Source organism: Motacilla alba, chromosome 3, assembly GCF_015832195.1.
Source record: "Motacilla alba alba isolate MOTALB_02 chromosome 3, Motacilla_alba_V1.0_pri, whole genome shotgun sequence".
Lineage (NCBI taxonomy): Eukaryota > Metazoa > Chordata > Aves > Passeriformes > Motacillidae > Motacilla > Motacilla alba.
The window spans coordinates 80,266,228-80,281,263 of NC_052018.1; positions in this window are offsets into that span (position 1 = coordinate 80,266,228).

Here is a 15,036-nt window from a genome sequence, read left to right on the forward strand (position 1 = left end):
TGCAGAAGTATCTCCATCCTCTCTGTCATGGGCCTTGGACATGTTGCATGGAAAAATGTTGGTTGCAGGCAGGAAAGGAGCACATTTTCTTTCTGCCCTGTCCCGAGGCATTTTTGGACAGCAGGAGCAAGACGCATATGCTTTAAATCCCCTACAAGCAATTATTGCAGTTAATTGTCATGGAGAGGTGCCACAGGCTCTCCCCATATGGAGATCCTCCATGGGAGTGCACCAGGGCAGCATACCTCCTGAAATTTCTTTCATCATCCCTTACTTTTATAGGGAAAAATATATCCCCATGTCTGTGGGAGAAAATATGTGCACATATTATTTCAGAGCTGACTGTAGAACATTTTGCAAAGCAGCACTTTCCTGACTTTATTTGCAATGTCCTTTTGTTCTGCCAAAGCCCAACAGATGTGTCCTCTGCTGGTAAGCATTTTAAAGAATAGCTCGTTCCTTTTCTCCCCGTTTTGCAATACTGTTTTTCTGTTTGGTTTCCTTCCATCATTCACATCATAGCCTTCATTAATCTTCAAGGAACATTTAAGTTTGGGTGCTGTTCACCAGGAAAGAGCCTCTCTCAGAAAAGCTCTTAGTGCTGCTGCTCTGACAGAAAGATCTCTCTTACATAGAGCTGGTAACCCAGCCTTCATCCCTGGCGTCAGTATGCTGGGAAAATGAATCCTTTCTTCCCAGGACTCTTGTTAATTTAATTATTTTTGTACTGTTCAAGTGGTTTTCTTGAAAAGCTGACTTCCTGCAACCATGCTCTATACTGCTGTGGTAACACACAAATGCTATAATCATGCATCTGACAGTTTCTGCTGCACAACGTGTTTGCTGCACCTAAGAGATCAGACAGACCACTTATGAACTCCAGAATTTAGATATTTAATCTCTTCTGACAACCAAATCCAGAATTAAATGCTGTTCACTGGGAGGCAAAGTGGAGAACAATGGCACTTGCCAGCCCTCATTCCCATCTCAGTGTGCCACACACACTTTCGCCTTTGCCTACCTTTAGTCCATGCTTCAGATAAGAGGTCACTCAAGACAATAGAATTCACTTCCAGGCAATGTAGGGCACCCAGTTGTTGTTTTGAAGTACATATTTTGTTGCAGTTGTTGTTTTGAAGGACATATTTTATGTAATATATTTACACAAAAGACAAAGCCCCCCCAGTTTTAGTCCCTGAGTGACTGTCTTTCTGACAAGCACTCGTTTGAGAGCTGCGCTCCTGCTCCCATTGCTCTCTTGGAATAGAGCCTCTTATGCTTGGACAGAAGCTCTGAACATCTGCAGAAATATCAAACCATGGTGTATCCAGCTATCACAACTACTGAGGAACTCTCCCTAGGTAGGCAGAATGCTCTAATGGCTTAGGGTCAAGAATATCAGCTTTGACTGTGTCACTGATTGACTGACAAATTCCACCCAGTGACTCACCACTTCTGGGGTCTTTCCCTTTCCCTTTCCCTTTCCCTTTCCCTTTCCTTCCCCCTTATGAACCTATTGAACCCTATGATCATTTGCTGACAGCAGAGGGTTTGTCTGTGTGTATTTGATTTACTTGTCCAATTAACAAAATCCTTTTTAATGCAGATCACCACAGGGTCTCATTTAAATCCAAGCATAGTTGTGGAAACTTCATGTCTTCTCATCAGCCACCTCTGGGTTCTCCTGAAGCAGTCTAATTTCTCAGAGTACGCCTTACTAGAGATGTATCCTGTCAGACTCAGACACCCTGTCCCTGTGTGAGTAACGTGATCCAGGAAACACACACGTCCGATACCAGTTCAGAGCCAGGGCCTGCCAGCTGCTCACAAGTAGCACCATGCTCTGTGAGTAAAGCACTGACAGCCACTGACTGCTTGGGAACATGCCATCATTCACCTCAAAAAGAGGTAGCAAGTTTGATCTCCTCAGGAGCAAAGCTGGGGGGCAGACATGAAGAAGTGTCTAATAGCAACTCCTGGAAATGTAAAGGAAGATAGGTGGACCTGGTTCTGGTCTATGTTATCACAAGTTACCTCTGCCTTTCCAACAAACCTACCTTCAGTGCCCTGAGTCTAAAAGGTAAAAGAAAAAGACACAGTTTTCGGAAGTTCGTTATCACAGAATCACAGAATTACAGAATGGTTTGGGTTGGAAGAGACCTTAAAAATCATACAGTTCCAACCCCCTGACCATGGGCAGGGACACCTTCTGCTGGACCAGGTTGTTCCCGGTCTAACTTAATATGCAAAGTTAGTTCCTTTGCATATTAAGAGAGGAGACTGATCTTAACTGATTCAGTATTTGGAATAATCCCACCAGCATGCTTTTTCAGGTAGGTGTTGAGGTCTCCCCCCTCCAGTAGAGTCAGTGGAGACATTAGCTCCTTCAGGCAGTAATTTACAACACCCAGGCTGGAAGGCTACAATCCCATATAGGAGATAAGGATGCTAGAAGTACATCCCAGTAAGCCCACATCCGTTCATTTAATGGCATGTGCCTGAGCCATATAATCAGGTGGGAAACAGCTGTGTCTGGGTCCTCTGACAAGCAGTGTTATTCCCAGGTTTAAACACCTCTCATCTCAGCTCCAGGCACCTGACAGGTTGCATTCCAGTTTACTTGCCTACTTTTGCCATGTAAGATTACACATGATATTGTCTTGGCCATTCTTCCCTACCCCACCAAATACACCATGTCTGTTCAGGCTGAATATCCCCCTGCCCTGCAGTGTTGCTGCCATGGGGAAAGGCCATTCGCTGTGGATATGTCCCATTTTTATGCTCTGTGGTAAAAGAGGGGGTGGCTGCTGAGGGGTTCATTTCAATGAGTTCACAGCAATCTTGCCTGGGCCTGAACTGAAATCTGTGTGGGGTGAGTTTGTTCTGCCTGAGTGATGAGAGGGGAAACAGCTCCATGAGCCCCCTGTGCTCCCATTCTGTGCCCATCAGACCTTGGGAGCTGGCCATGGGCTCCCTGTGACCACAGGGCACTGGGTATCACACCTGTGAAGGGGAACTCAGCTTTCTGAAAACCTTGGGAGAGTCCTCCTCTGCATCCCCATCTTAATTTTTCTCATCCTCAGTCCTCCCTAACAGGGGGCTGCCACACCTGGGGATGTTACACCAGAGCAAAGCCCTCCTCACCCAGCACAGTCAGGTACATATGTGCAGCCCTGAGTGAATCTGTTTTCTGTCATGGAAACTCCTCAACTCCTCCATCTCCCCGGCAAGAGAGCAGCTCACAGATGATTTGGAAATCGCTCTCTGCCAAAATAGGATCTCTGCCATTTGACCAGAAAATCTGTGTTTCAGATCTCTGCAGGAACAGAAACCCTGTCCTTTCACCAATTAGAAACTTGGAAGGCATTCAAGTAGAGGAAACCAAGAAAATTATGTTCACAGTGGATGTTCTAGAGACGGGGAAAGCTGGCTCTGGCAGGCCTACAGGCAATTTTAAAATACCAGCAAATATCACTCTTGGGATAAAAAGCTGGAATTAAAATACATTTACATCAATGGAGTCCCCTGATCTAAATAATCTCTTCCCTCTGCTGGTAATTTATAACTGGTAGTAAATAGGAAAACGTGTATTTCAGCACTAAATGTATTCATCCTGCCTTCTGCACAGTGGGGTGAACGTTACCCTTGCACATCCTGGCAGGCTTGTGCACTGAGAAATATTTCTGGGGATGGTAACTGAGCTATGCCAGGCAGTCCTCTTACATGTGATACAACTTTGGCTTCATAGCCAACAAGCCAGAGCCTGAGTCCAAAGGGTTACAAGCATATCTGCAGGTAAAGTCATAAACAGAAAAATGGGGATTCACAAAGCTGAGCTGGACACCCTAGAGCTGTGCTGATAGCATTGGGCTGAACTCGGGCTTGGCAACCAGCAGTGTGAAGCATGTCGAACAGTGAAAATCTCCCTGACTTCAGCAACGATCTGGTTTCACATGTGTTTTCTCTGCTTAGATGTACTAATGCCTGTAGCCAGTGATTTTCAGCTCTGTTTCTAGCCAGCATGTCTTAACCCTGGCAACTCAGGCAAGACTTTTTTTCATAAAACAATATTGCTGTTTTCCCTCATTTCTGCCAAGATGCTTTTTCACAGGCATTTCAGAATTTCTTCTCTCCCTAGGACTTGGGCTGTTAAACATTTCCTACAAGAAGGAGTAGGATAGACTGTTTGTATACCTCTGCCTTCCCCTTCTTTTCCAGTCTAGTTTAGCTACCAGCTTGAGTAGAGACTGCCATTCCTGCAGCCCAGCTGAGAGCATGTGTCCTTCTGGCAGGATAGAGGCCAACCCAAACAGCTCTCCCTCAGTATCCCATGATGGCAAAACCTTGCACCATTTCATTAACTTATTGTCTGCTTTGGTTTTTGGTTTTTTTTTTTTGTTTTTGTTTTTTTTTTTTTTTTTTTTTGTTTGTTCGTGTGCCGTGAAGAACTTCCTTGAAGAGTTTTCTCTCCTTCAGTCTCTTCCAAGGTTTCTGAACTCTTCTGAGTTGTGTGGCATTCTGTTTGGGTCTGTGTCAGCAAGTTCAGTGTCACTGTTCAGACTCCACCTGAACTGGCAGTCCCCAAGCCATGTCTTGGCTCTGCAGGGTTTATGCCCTTCCATCTCTTACTTTTCCTCTCATCCATCTCCTAGGCTTTTCCTCTTCTTTTTTTTAAAATGGATCTAAGCATTTGAGGCTCTGGGCTCTATCTGATGCTGCAGTTGATATTTTGCCCCCCTGGGAGATGCAAGCCTGTACCCTGCACACTTTCACTATGGACCTACCCAGCATGAAGCCTAAACTCTCAGGTGCCAAAGAGAAGCCAGAAGAGGAAATAAAATTGAGTTTTCTGCCCTAAAAGCAAACTAAGTTGGAAGAGAATAGAAGAGTGATGAATTTCCACCCTTCAGCAGGTCATGGAGGAAGTGAACACAAAGGCAATTCTTTGCACTCCCTGGGAGGGACAAAAGGGTCATGTCTGGGACTAGGGCAGGGAGTCCACGGCAGGACTGGCTTGCTTAGGAGCTCAGCCCAGGGCATATAAGGAGCTCCACAGAAGGTTCAATAATAGTGAGAAATGGGAAAGCTGCTGGCTGGGAAGGTCACTGGGAACTTTGGGGATGAAGTTCAGGATGGTGTAAAGGCATCAGTGAGGCCAATGCTCTCTGCCCACACAAGTCATTCCCAGTCTTAGCACTACAGGCTAAGGATGAAGGAGCATCTCTAACATCAGCTCTGATGAGTATCAGCGGACTGGTCTGCATGTTCAGGGTGCCATCTTTGCTCTGAGCATGGTATCATTTTCTCTGAAGTGGGGTGATGCTAGGGGTTAGTGCTGGACTCTGAGTCCCCCGGGACTCTCTGTTGACCAGGGCTCTGTTTAGACCCAGTCTATCTCTGATTTATTCAGACTAGATGTATGGGTCCTGGCTAGAAAGGCTACTAAGTTTACTAATTGGGCTTTCTTTATTAGAAAGGTGAATTCTAACGGTGGCTCAAATGTTGTCTGGATGATGTCTAGATGCTCTGGTAATCAAGACATCACCTGATTTTATCCAAACAATTATTTCCATCATTTTGAAACCAGTATTCAGTGAAACTGACCCATGACTTCTGGTTGAGGCCTCGCTTTTCAGGGCAGCTGGTGTCATGGCACCATCTCCTCAGTTTTTCTTGCTGTGAGCACATCTCATTTGAGATCTACTGACACTGTGCTGCTTTTGCTGGTTAGAGGACATGATGAGCTCTCTTGCCAGCCTCAGCCATCCCTGCTCCCCTGGTTGAAGCAGTGACTGGGAACTGAGTGAACTGGAATTTGAATAAATGAAAGAAATAGGCTTGATTATGTCAGATGTCCTGGGCAATTAGAGTGTTACAGAGAGGAAAAGATCTTAACCACAGCAGTGGGTCTGCCTGGGCATCCCCCAGGAAGTCAGGGAGTGGGTGATGGTTTCTGATGAGAACACCATGCTTCCTTCACCTAACACACTTTTGTTTGGGGTTTTCTATTGGGCTTTAACTGTGAGAGGAGGAACAGCCAAGCAGGGATGACTCACAGCCATGCTGGAGGCAAGGCAATGACTCAGAGGTGGAGCTGGCTTGTAGTCCAGCTGCAGCCTTACATCACAGGGCAGTGGTGGGGCTGGAGAGGCTCCCAGTGTGCTCTCCTTATTAATAACCCTGACAAAAGATGCAATGACTTCTTCTTGGCATCTTTTAGCACATTCTCTGCCAAAAATTGCCCCATATGTTCACCTGCTTCCATCTGACTCAATCTCTGAACACAAGTGACCAGGCTCAGTCCTGGGATGGCAGGCAAGGTCTCGGTCTTTGCCTTTACGTGATAGCACTAAAGCCTACTGCAAATGCCTGGCCTGACATATCTGACAACAGCATTTACCTTGGTTTACACTGTATCACACTGGGCACTCATCATAGTCCTGGGGTTAATTAATGCACCACAGAGCCCAGCCATGACACCTCCTCAAAGGATCTCTGTGTGACTTGGAAGGACCTCCTAGGGAGGCTTCATCCAGCCTGGAGAGCTGCTCAGCTCCTGCTGAGCAAGAAGCAGCTTGTTAGCACTGCCCAGCCAGATCTGTTGTAGGGAAGCTGTTGAGAGAGGCAGGTGCATGCTCACTCTCGTGAGGTGGAGGCCATGCTCTCCCCATCCTGCTGTCTGAGAAAGTCCTTCAGTATGAAAACACATTGCCCAGCTGCCATCGGGGGAAATGGCAGAAGGGGCCAAGAAAAGCATGCAAAAGAGCTCAATGAGTCTGCTCAAAGCAGACTCCTTCCCCAGAAAAAAAATGTCCACACCCAAGATGGGACACAGATTTATTCCCCCACTTCCTTGAGCTGGCAAAGGTAACAGAAGCAATGATCCATGATGTCATGTGAAAATGGTGAAAATAAAGGTGCTTTGGGCCTGCTTGTCTTCAAGGAGCAAGGAGTGAAGAAGGAGGTGGCTGGAGGAGCAGCTCACCCATAACACTGCCTGAGCTGGGCTGGGCATTGCACGTCACCTACTCCTGATGTCAGGTGCAAAACTCTTCGGTTTTTTTTGTCTTTTATTCTTCTTCATTGGCAGGATTTCTCAATCACAGCAAAGTGTGTTTTGGTGATATTTTTGTCCCTTGGTCTGAGGACATATTGAAAATCTCACTTCCTACCTAGTGCAACACTGCAATTGCTTAATGCAGAGTGTTGTCACATCACTAGTTTATCAGACAGAGCATTTCAAGTTTTTAGCCTCTCATTCAAATGATTTGATGAAAATGCCACAATAATTTTCTTGGTATAGCCATAAACATCAGATGCTATGCAAGTTTCAGTCCAAACAGCCTAAAACCCCATTTATTTAAATAAAATTACCATTGGTAATTTGTACCTTCTCATTTGAGAATGTGTTCACATATGAAGGAAATTACCTGTTTTCAGATAAAATTACTTATTGCCAGCAAATTACTATTATTTTGACTTGCACTAACAGTTGCTAATAATGCAAGATGGGGAGGGAGAGGAACATGTGTCTGTACCAGCTGTTGTCTCAGTGTTATCCAAAAAAGCATGAAGAAGTTGCTGGCAGTAATCACAAAAAGATTTTCTTTCTTCCTCTTCGAGCACAAGTTTAACAGCTGTTGCCTCTAGCAAGTGTAATGTTTGCCCTATTGATGTTCATCCCATACAGAGTTTTGTAACAGACCAAAGAAAAATAACTCCCCAAAATGGTAACAGTTGTGCAATGAGTCAAACTTGTTTCCTATTGGAAACTAGTTGGCACTCAAATAAGAAAAAATACCCAAAAACAAACTGGCCACATGAAGATGCAATGACATGATGCCCAGACCTGTCCTGTGTGAAGAAGGGCAGTAGCAGCAGAAATTATCACCCTGGCCTCCTGGTGAGGCACTGCCTCATATTTTCCCACAAGTCCTTTTCTGTTGCTATATCAACAATTGTACTCCTTGTCTCTCTGGGCAGCAAGTCTCATTCTTGACAGAAACTTTGTTTTCTTGTTCCACACTGGGCCACAAGAAAGTGCCAGCCTTGTGACAAGGAAGCGGCACAGCCGGGTTCCCCCAGGCGAGGCTGCTCCCCGCTCTGGTCTCTGCTGCCCGTGGACACTTGCAAGCTGTGTCTGCTCCAGTAGCATAATATCTCCATACCTGAGCTTATGAAGCAGATGGAAACACATAATTTTGGGGGTGAACACTGCTTGTTCTTATAATTGTGTAGTGTCATGGCCACCAGTTTTCACAGGGAAGTCTCTGCCAAGGCAGCCTAGGTACTACAAAAGCCAGCAACCCATACAGTGCTAGCTCTGCAGTGCAGCTAAACTTTTTCTGGGCAAACCCAATCCCTATTAATATATATCAAAGAAAGAAGAAATCTTCTTCTCAGCACAGGCAACCCCTGGGTTGTGAATTTTTTCCTTTTTTTTTTTTTTCTTTTTGGCACCCAAGCTGCTCACTCACTGTCATCAGCATCACCTCTAAATTCCCTCCATCAGCTGTGAGGTTTTAACACTGTACATAGCCTACACAATTCCTTGTTTCTCTCCCTTTCATTCTGAGACCTCACCTTTGTCCCTCTATCTGCCTCACCAGTACTGTATTCTGGTACTGTCCAAAAAGTTTCAGGCTGAGTCAACTCACTGCAAAATACCCTTAAAAGAACTGCACTAGTATGGAGAACTTGGAATCTCCTCTTTAAAATCCAGCAGGTTAATCACAAGAGAACATACATAACTCTATGTGCATGCTCAGGGATCCACGGTATCAATATCCAAGGTAATGTTTCTTCAGTTACAGCAGAACATTTTTTTCTGGCAGACCTTATGGGCAACATGGTGAAAAGCAAAGATCCAATACTCCTTCACAGGCTTTTGATTAACAAATCAAAAAGTGAAGAGCAGCCAAAATCTCTAACATATGCAAGGAGCTAAAATAATTTGTGATACATTGGGACAAACCTCATTCATTGAGAAGGGAGTGGGCTGGAGAGGAGGATACTCACTCCTGTGATTTAATTTCAGCTGAAGTGAGAGGTGCTCAGCTAGCATGCAAACTGTAGCAGCATAATTTGTCATTCAACCAGAAGTCATGATGTGGATGTGGAAATGACAAGGTAAAATCCAGTGATTTTTTCTCATGCATAAAAGAGATTAGAATATTGAATCTGCTTCTCAAAGCTTGAAAACTCTGTGCATTTTTATTCTCCAAAGCCAGAGCTAAGTCACAGCAATTATTTTGGGGTAAAGTTATCTGATGTGATCAAGGGCACGTGGACTAGAAGTCAATGGTGCCATTTGGCCCTTCAGTAGGCCCTTGTCTGCTGTTAGCTTTACAAAATTCAGGGAATGTGATGTTCATCATCCAGCATGAGCAGCTGCTGCTGGAGCTGTTCCTTGGCTGGAGTGCTGGTCAGCCAGGGGCCAGCAGTTCCTCCAAAGTATATTTAATTTTGCAGTGTAAGTTTTTGAGCATATTTCTTAAGAGGCAGTAGCCACTGGTGTGAATAAATACACAGATCCACCTGCTAGCTAGTTTGAAGCAGGTCTACTCAGATGCCAGGAACTGGCATAGCTGGTTAACATTTCTTGGCTCAACTTTTGATCTGTTGCATGAATTTTGGCAAGGCATTTCTCACTGTAGCTGCTTCCCTTCCAGTTTGTCGAAGTGCAAGCACTTTGTGTGACAGGATAAATGTAGTCTTGTCTTTATATGAAGCCTAATGAGACGGGATTCTGATCTCAGGCAGTGCACCTTGACCAAAGTTGTTGAATTCAGATTTTTTTTTTTAAAGTTAGGTACCTCTGAAAAAAAAACCAACAAACTTGGGAGCCTGTTTGTCAGCAGCAGCAGACCCAGGGGCCACAGTGAGACTGCAAGGAAATCTGAACTCTCCTCTTACAAGAGGAGTCACAAAGCAAAATCAGGCAAAAGCTGCTCTCAGTGAGATCCCCAGCCAGAGTTCTGTCACTGACTGGCATTGTAATATCAACAATAGGAAATTAATTCAGCTTGCTCACAACCAGTTTTGGATCACACAGCTGGTGAGGCGTCTGACAGGCCGTGTGCACTGGCTTCTTTCCTCTGGAAACCCCTGGCAGCTTTTAAATGTCCAAACCTTTTCCAAATCCAATGAAATTCTAAATGAAAAGAATCCTTCACAGGAAGAAGCTGGACACCATGGAGCTTCCTGGCACCAGTGTGCCAGCCATGGTGCTGCAGCATGCAGTGGTGGCACCCAGGAGGAGGAGTTGGCTCTGTGGGAGGCACTGGTGGCAGGGAGGAAGCCCTTTGCCCTGTGTCCTTATTCAGCTGTTGAAATAATTTCTACATTCATCCACAATTTGAGGTTCAGCATCAAGAAAATATATTGGTTTTTTGTCAGCATTTTTTCCGAGAACTCCACGTTTTCCCCATGGGCTGATGTTGGACGCCATACAACCTGCAGCAGAAATGTTTGCTAGCAGAAGGGAGAAAATAGTAAATATACCTCCCTCATTAAAAGGAAATGTTTTCCTACAAGCATCAACAACACAAGTTGGCAAACATAGTCATCTTAAACGCTTTTTGTAGGGCATCACCATCTATTTATTTCCAGAAAGCTGCACTGTCTTGTGTAATTAACATGGTACATGATGCTGGTGTAGTTTCTAGTGGAGGTGGGGAAACAATCCAGCTGATCCTTGTCTAGGGTGATGTGTTTCAACAGAGTTGGTGCTACACAGAAGCTGTGTCTCTCTGGAAGGAAAAAGACCTTTGCCCAGAAAGCCCCTCGGAGCCCCAAGCAAAGAAGCCAAGTCTCATACAGGTCAGGTAGTACCAATTCTGGGAGCTGTCCCAGCCGCGCCAGGGACATGAGCCCAACATAAGCCATCCCAGGCATTGCAGGCAGGGGCTGTTAGGCAGGAGGGGAAATCATGGGGTGTACCCTCCACAGGCTCCCTTGAAGCTTGGATGGGCATTGCCCCATGACTGAGGCTGCCAGGGAGAACCTCAAGCTGGTGCCACTCAGTTAATTTCCATTATGCCACTTCCAGAAAAATATTTTTTTGCTTTTAAGTGGTGGAGAAGGGCAAGCTAAAAGAACTATTTATTCACAGTAATTCTTTGTTCCAGCAGTTAATGAGCAGATTCAGCAGACTGACTGATGTTTCCTCTAAATTGCTCGAACCAGAGGTCACGGTGGCTCTTTCAAGGGCATTGGCTATATGTTAGCTGTCTCTGTTTGCAGAGGATGGATCACCCTAATTTTTCAGTACAGGTGGGTCACGAACCCAACAAGGCTCTGATCACTTTCTGCAAGGCACCAAGCACGCACTGACAAATGAGATGTCTTAGCACTTCTCAGGAGGTGATCAGCATCTGGCAAAACAAAAGGCTGCGGGGCTGAGCTATCCAGACAGCCTACACAACAATAAATTACACATTGAAGTTGCTGTGCTGGCAAATGTATTAGTCACCCAAACTCAGCAGTGCTTCTTGCACAGCTGGGCACATTGACATTAAATCTTACCTGCACTGGGAAATGACTCTTTCTCTCAAACATTTACAAGAGCCAGTGTGTTGCAGATGGTTTGAGGAAACACAGATATTCTGAGCTCTCCTGCACAAGGCCATTTCTATAATTTGCTTTCTCTGCTTATAAAGGAAGTCTGGCTATTGTGTGCTTTGCAAAAATCTGTCCTTGATGGTCATTTCAACATATACGATCACACTTATGAAAAAAAGCCAGTCTGAATTTTTTTTCAGGTTGCCTTTTCCAGCATTTGGGGTTTTGCTGCTAAGTTTGGATTTGATTGCCTCCAAGTTTTCTAGTTAACACCTATTGGTACTTTGACCTGCGGTCACACATGTAGAGGTTAATCACCAAAGAAAATGTCTAACACCAATAATGTCATCGTGCTCCCCAGCTCAGCTTGTGTTGAATTAGGGCATTCCAAATTTGAACATGATATAAACTACCTTACACATGCAGTATTTGCACAGTGATAATGAACTGTAGTCAGCAGAGTGGTTTTGGTGCAAGTGGAACTGGAGTGTTTTTATTTTAGATCTCAGAAAGCATCTGCAGGCCAGTTTGCAGCTCCTCAGCATAGCAACCCATTTCTTCAGTTCAGTGCACTGTTGCTATTGCACTGCATCAACTGAGTTCAAACTCCCCCTGCACCAGAAATCACAGGGAAACTGTATTTCCAAGTTAGATTTTAAGACCTTATTCTTTAGGATTAATTTGCTATTTTCCTATTTTCCAAATGTGCAAGCACATGATTCCTTTATTTCAATATGAAGGGTAATGGGAATTTGTCAGAGCTGGAAGAAAGGCCAGAAAAGCAATGAATAAATTATCTTTTTTATTTTGTGGGAAAAGCTTGATTTTGGATTACTGATCATTGGGATTAATCTACAAAACCATAGGCATAAAAACCATTGTGCTCAAATACTACAATTAATTTAGCCAGATTGCACATGTGCTATGCAGGAAATTCTCCTCCTAAGCTGTGTAAAGAAGTGTTGTTTGTTTATGCCATCGGGCACATGTCTTATGTTAGAAGTAGGGGTGTGTATTCTATTCCTATCTGTTAGAGGTGGGGCAATTATCTTCTGTTAATTGGGCAGTTTTCTTTATCTCTTCCACAACCAATCCTCCCTTCAGGCAGATATCTTCTGTTAATGGGCCATTGAGTGTCACTGCATGACTGATAAAATCACTTAATCCCATTGTGAGAGGCGCTGCCCAGGGGGAGGAGCCAAGCATTCCTACCTGGATAAAATCTGAGGTTTGAAACATCCCAGGGAGCCTTTTCCGGTGGATTCCCAGAGGAAGACCAGGCCCATCTGCACCACCAGACCTTCAGAGGAAAGCTACAGCCTTCTCTACAGGATCACTGCTCCAACAGAACCACACCTGTCACTGCAGGAGGACTTTAGCCACCATTTAATAGGACTGCTACTAACACACTGACCCACTGGGTGTCAGGTCGTATGCTGATTCTGTCAATGGTTTGTTTTCTTTTTTGTACTATTGCATTTGTATTTTTAATTTTCCTAGTAAAGAACTGTTATTCCTATTCCATATCTTTGCCTGAGAGCGCCTTAATTTCAAAATGATAATAATTCAGAGGGAGGAGGTTTACATTTTCCATTTCAGGGGAGACTCCTGCCTTCCTTAGCAAACACCTGTCTTTTCAAACCAAGACAGGCATAAACTCCATGTTTCTCAAGACATGCAATGCAGCCCAGGTGCTCTAGAACATGAAAGCCCTTGTCTGTGTTCTGGTGGGTACCCTCATTATGTGACCTTCATGCTGCATGAGGAGGAATGTCAGTTATCAAAAAGGCCAGGCAAGTGAAATACTGCTGGTGAACTTGGGAATTTCTTGTGTGGTCAGCTAACAAATCAACTGAGAAGAAAGAAACTCCCTGGTCTGAACTGACTGGTGTAAGGCATATCCACATCAGCTCTGCTTACCCTTGGTTTGCTTTGATATGTTGGTTATTTTAGATACATTGAAGCAACCATCTACCTTTACCTGCACAAACCTCAAAATAAACATAAAAGGAGGGATAAGCAAATGCAGGCCATGGACTTCCCTATAAAGAACTGCAGTATAGAGACTCCTGTGTCTGGGGAGTTATTTTGCCTTTTATTTCATGATCAGCATGGATAATTGGAAGGTTTTAGAGTAGTCTAACAAGGACAACACATGGGAGAAGCTCACTTTATGGGGATTTAATTGGCTATGCACTAAACACTGTTTGTAACCAGAGCCACTTCCCAACTCCTGGTGAACAGAGCCATAGGTAGCTACCTAAAAGTGAAGCAACTTTTCCTTGCCACTTCTCTAGGCTCCCCCTAATGTTAAATGGAGAACCACGTACCCCAGAGGGTCTGACCTGTCCAGGTGTCTCTCCTACAAAGGACAAACAAGGTTTGCTGAAGTGTGTACTCTTTCCTCCAAAAAAAGGAGAAAAGGGAGCCAAGATGGTTTCTTCAATTTATTGGCAGAGGTGCTGTAGGTGGGACAGGATAAGGTACAGGGCACTGCAGGGCTGTAAGCAGGGGAAATCTGACTTAGAGATCAGTCAGCACAGTTGAAGATAAACAGTCTATGGGTGCACTTAAAGTCGATACTTGTCTTTCTTACAGCCAAAGCCAGATGAGATAATCCTATCATAATGACCAGTTTGTTTCTAGAAGAAATATTCTCCCTTGAAGATACATCTGCATTCCTTCTCTGCCTTGCTATTGACAGAATTTTGGGTTAACATGAAGAGTATTGTATTGCGAAGAAACTCATTGACTTTGTAGGGAGGGGGGAAGGTTTATGTGGGCATAAGCCATACCCATATGTAGAATATTTGAAATCCCTTATTTCTTCACTTTTCACTGCTTTGTGCAGATTTTAATAAACAACATGATGTCCATAAATTATGAAATGAAAAGCCTAAATGGCATTAGCCTAGCTACTAATATTACTCAAAGGTTCCCACCTGCCTGAAGCCAGACCTTGCAGTGTTTGTCTTCTCTCTGCAGCTCATTTAGGAACAGATGTACGCAAACTAAGTGTTTGAGCAAGGACAGGTCTTCCCAGTGTCACAGCTCACACCAAACCCACTAGCCACAGAACTTCCCCAATTGCTACACACGGCGGCAGGATGACAGAGGACCAGAACTAAAAACTCTTGTCTGTCCCAATCTGATTTAAGGGAAGAAAAGCCATGTTTTCAGTCTGCAAGAGGAACATGTCTAGGCTTCAGCTTACAATGGAAAGAAACCCAACAACAACAACAACAATAAAATGTAAGAAAAAACAATTCCCAAACTTAGTAATATGTAATGCTGTAATGTACAAGATGCAGCTGGGAATAGCTCTGACAAGCAAGCTGTAACATTTTCTACAGGAAAAACTGAGATGTGATAATACTCAGTATGCTGCTCAAGAATGCAGTTTTCAAGGTCTCCTAAGGTCCCTCTTTTTCTGTTTAAACTGAAATGCATATACTTCTCTCCCTTCTTATTTTT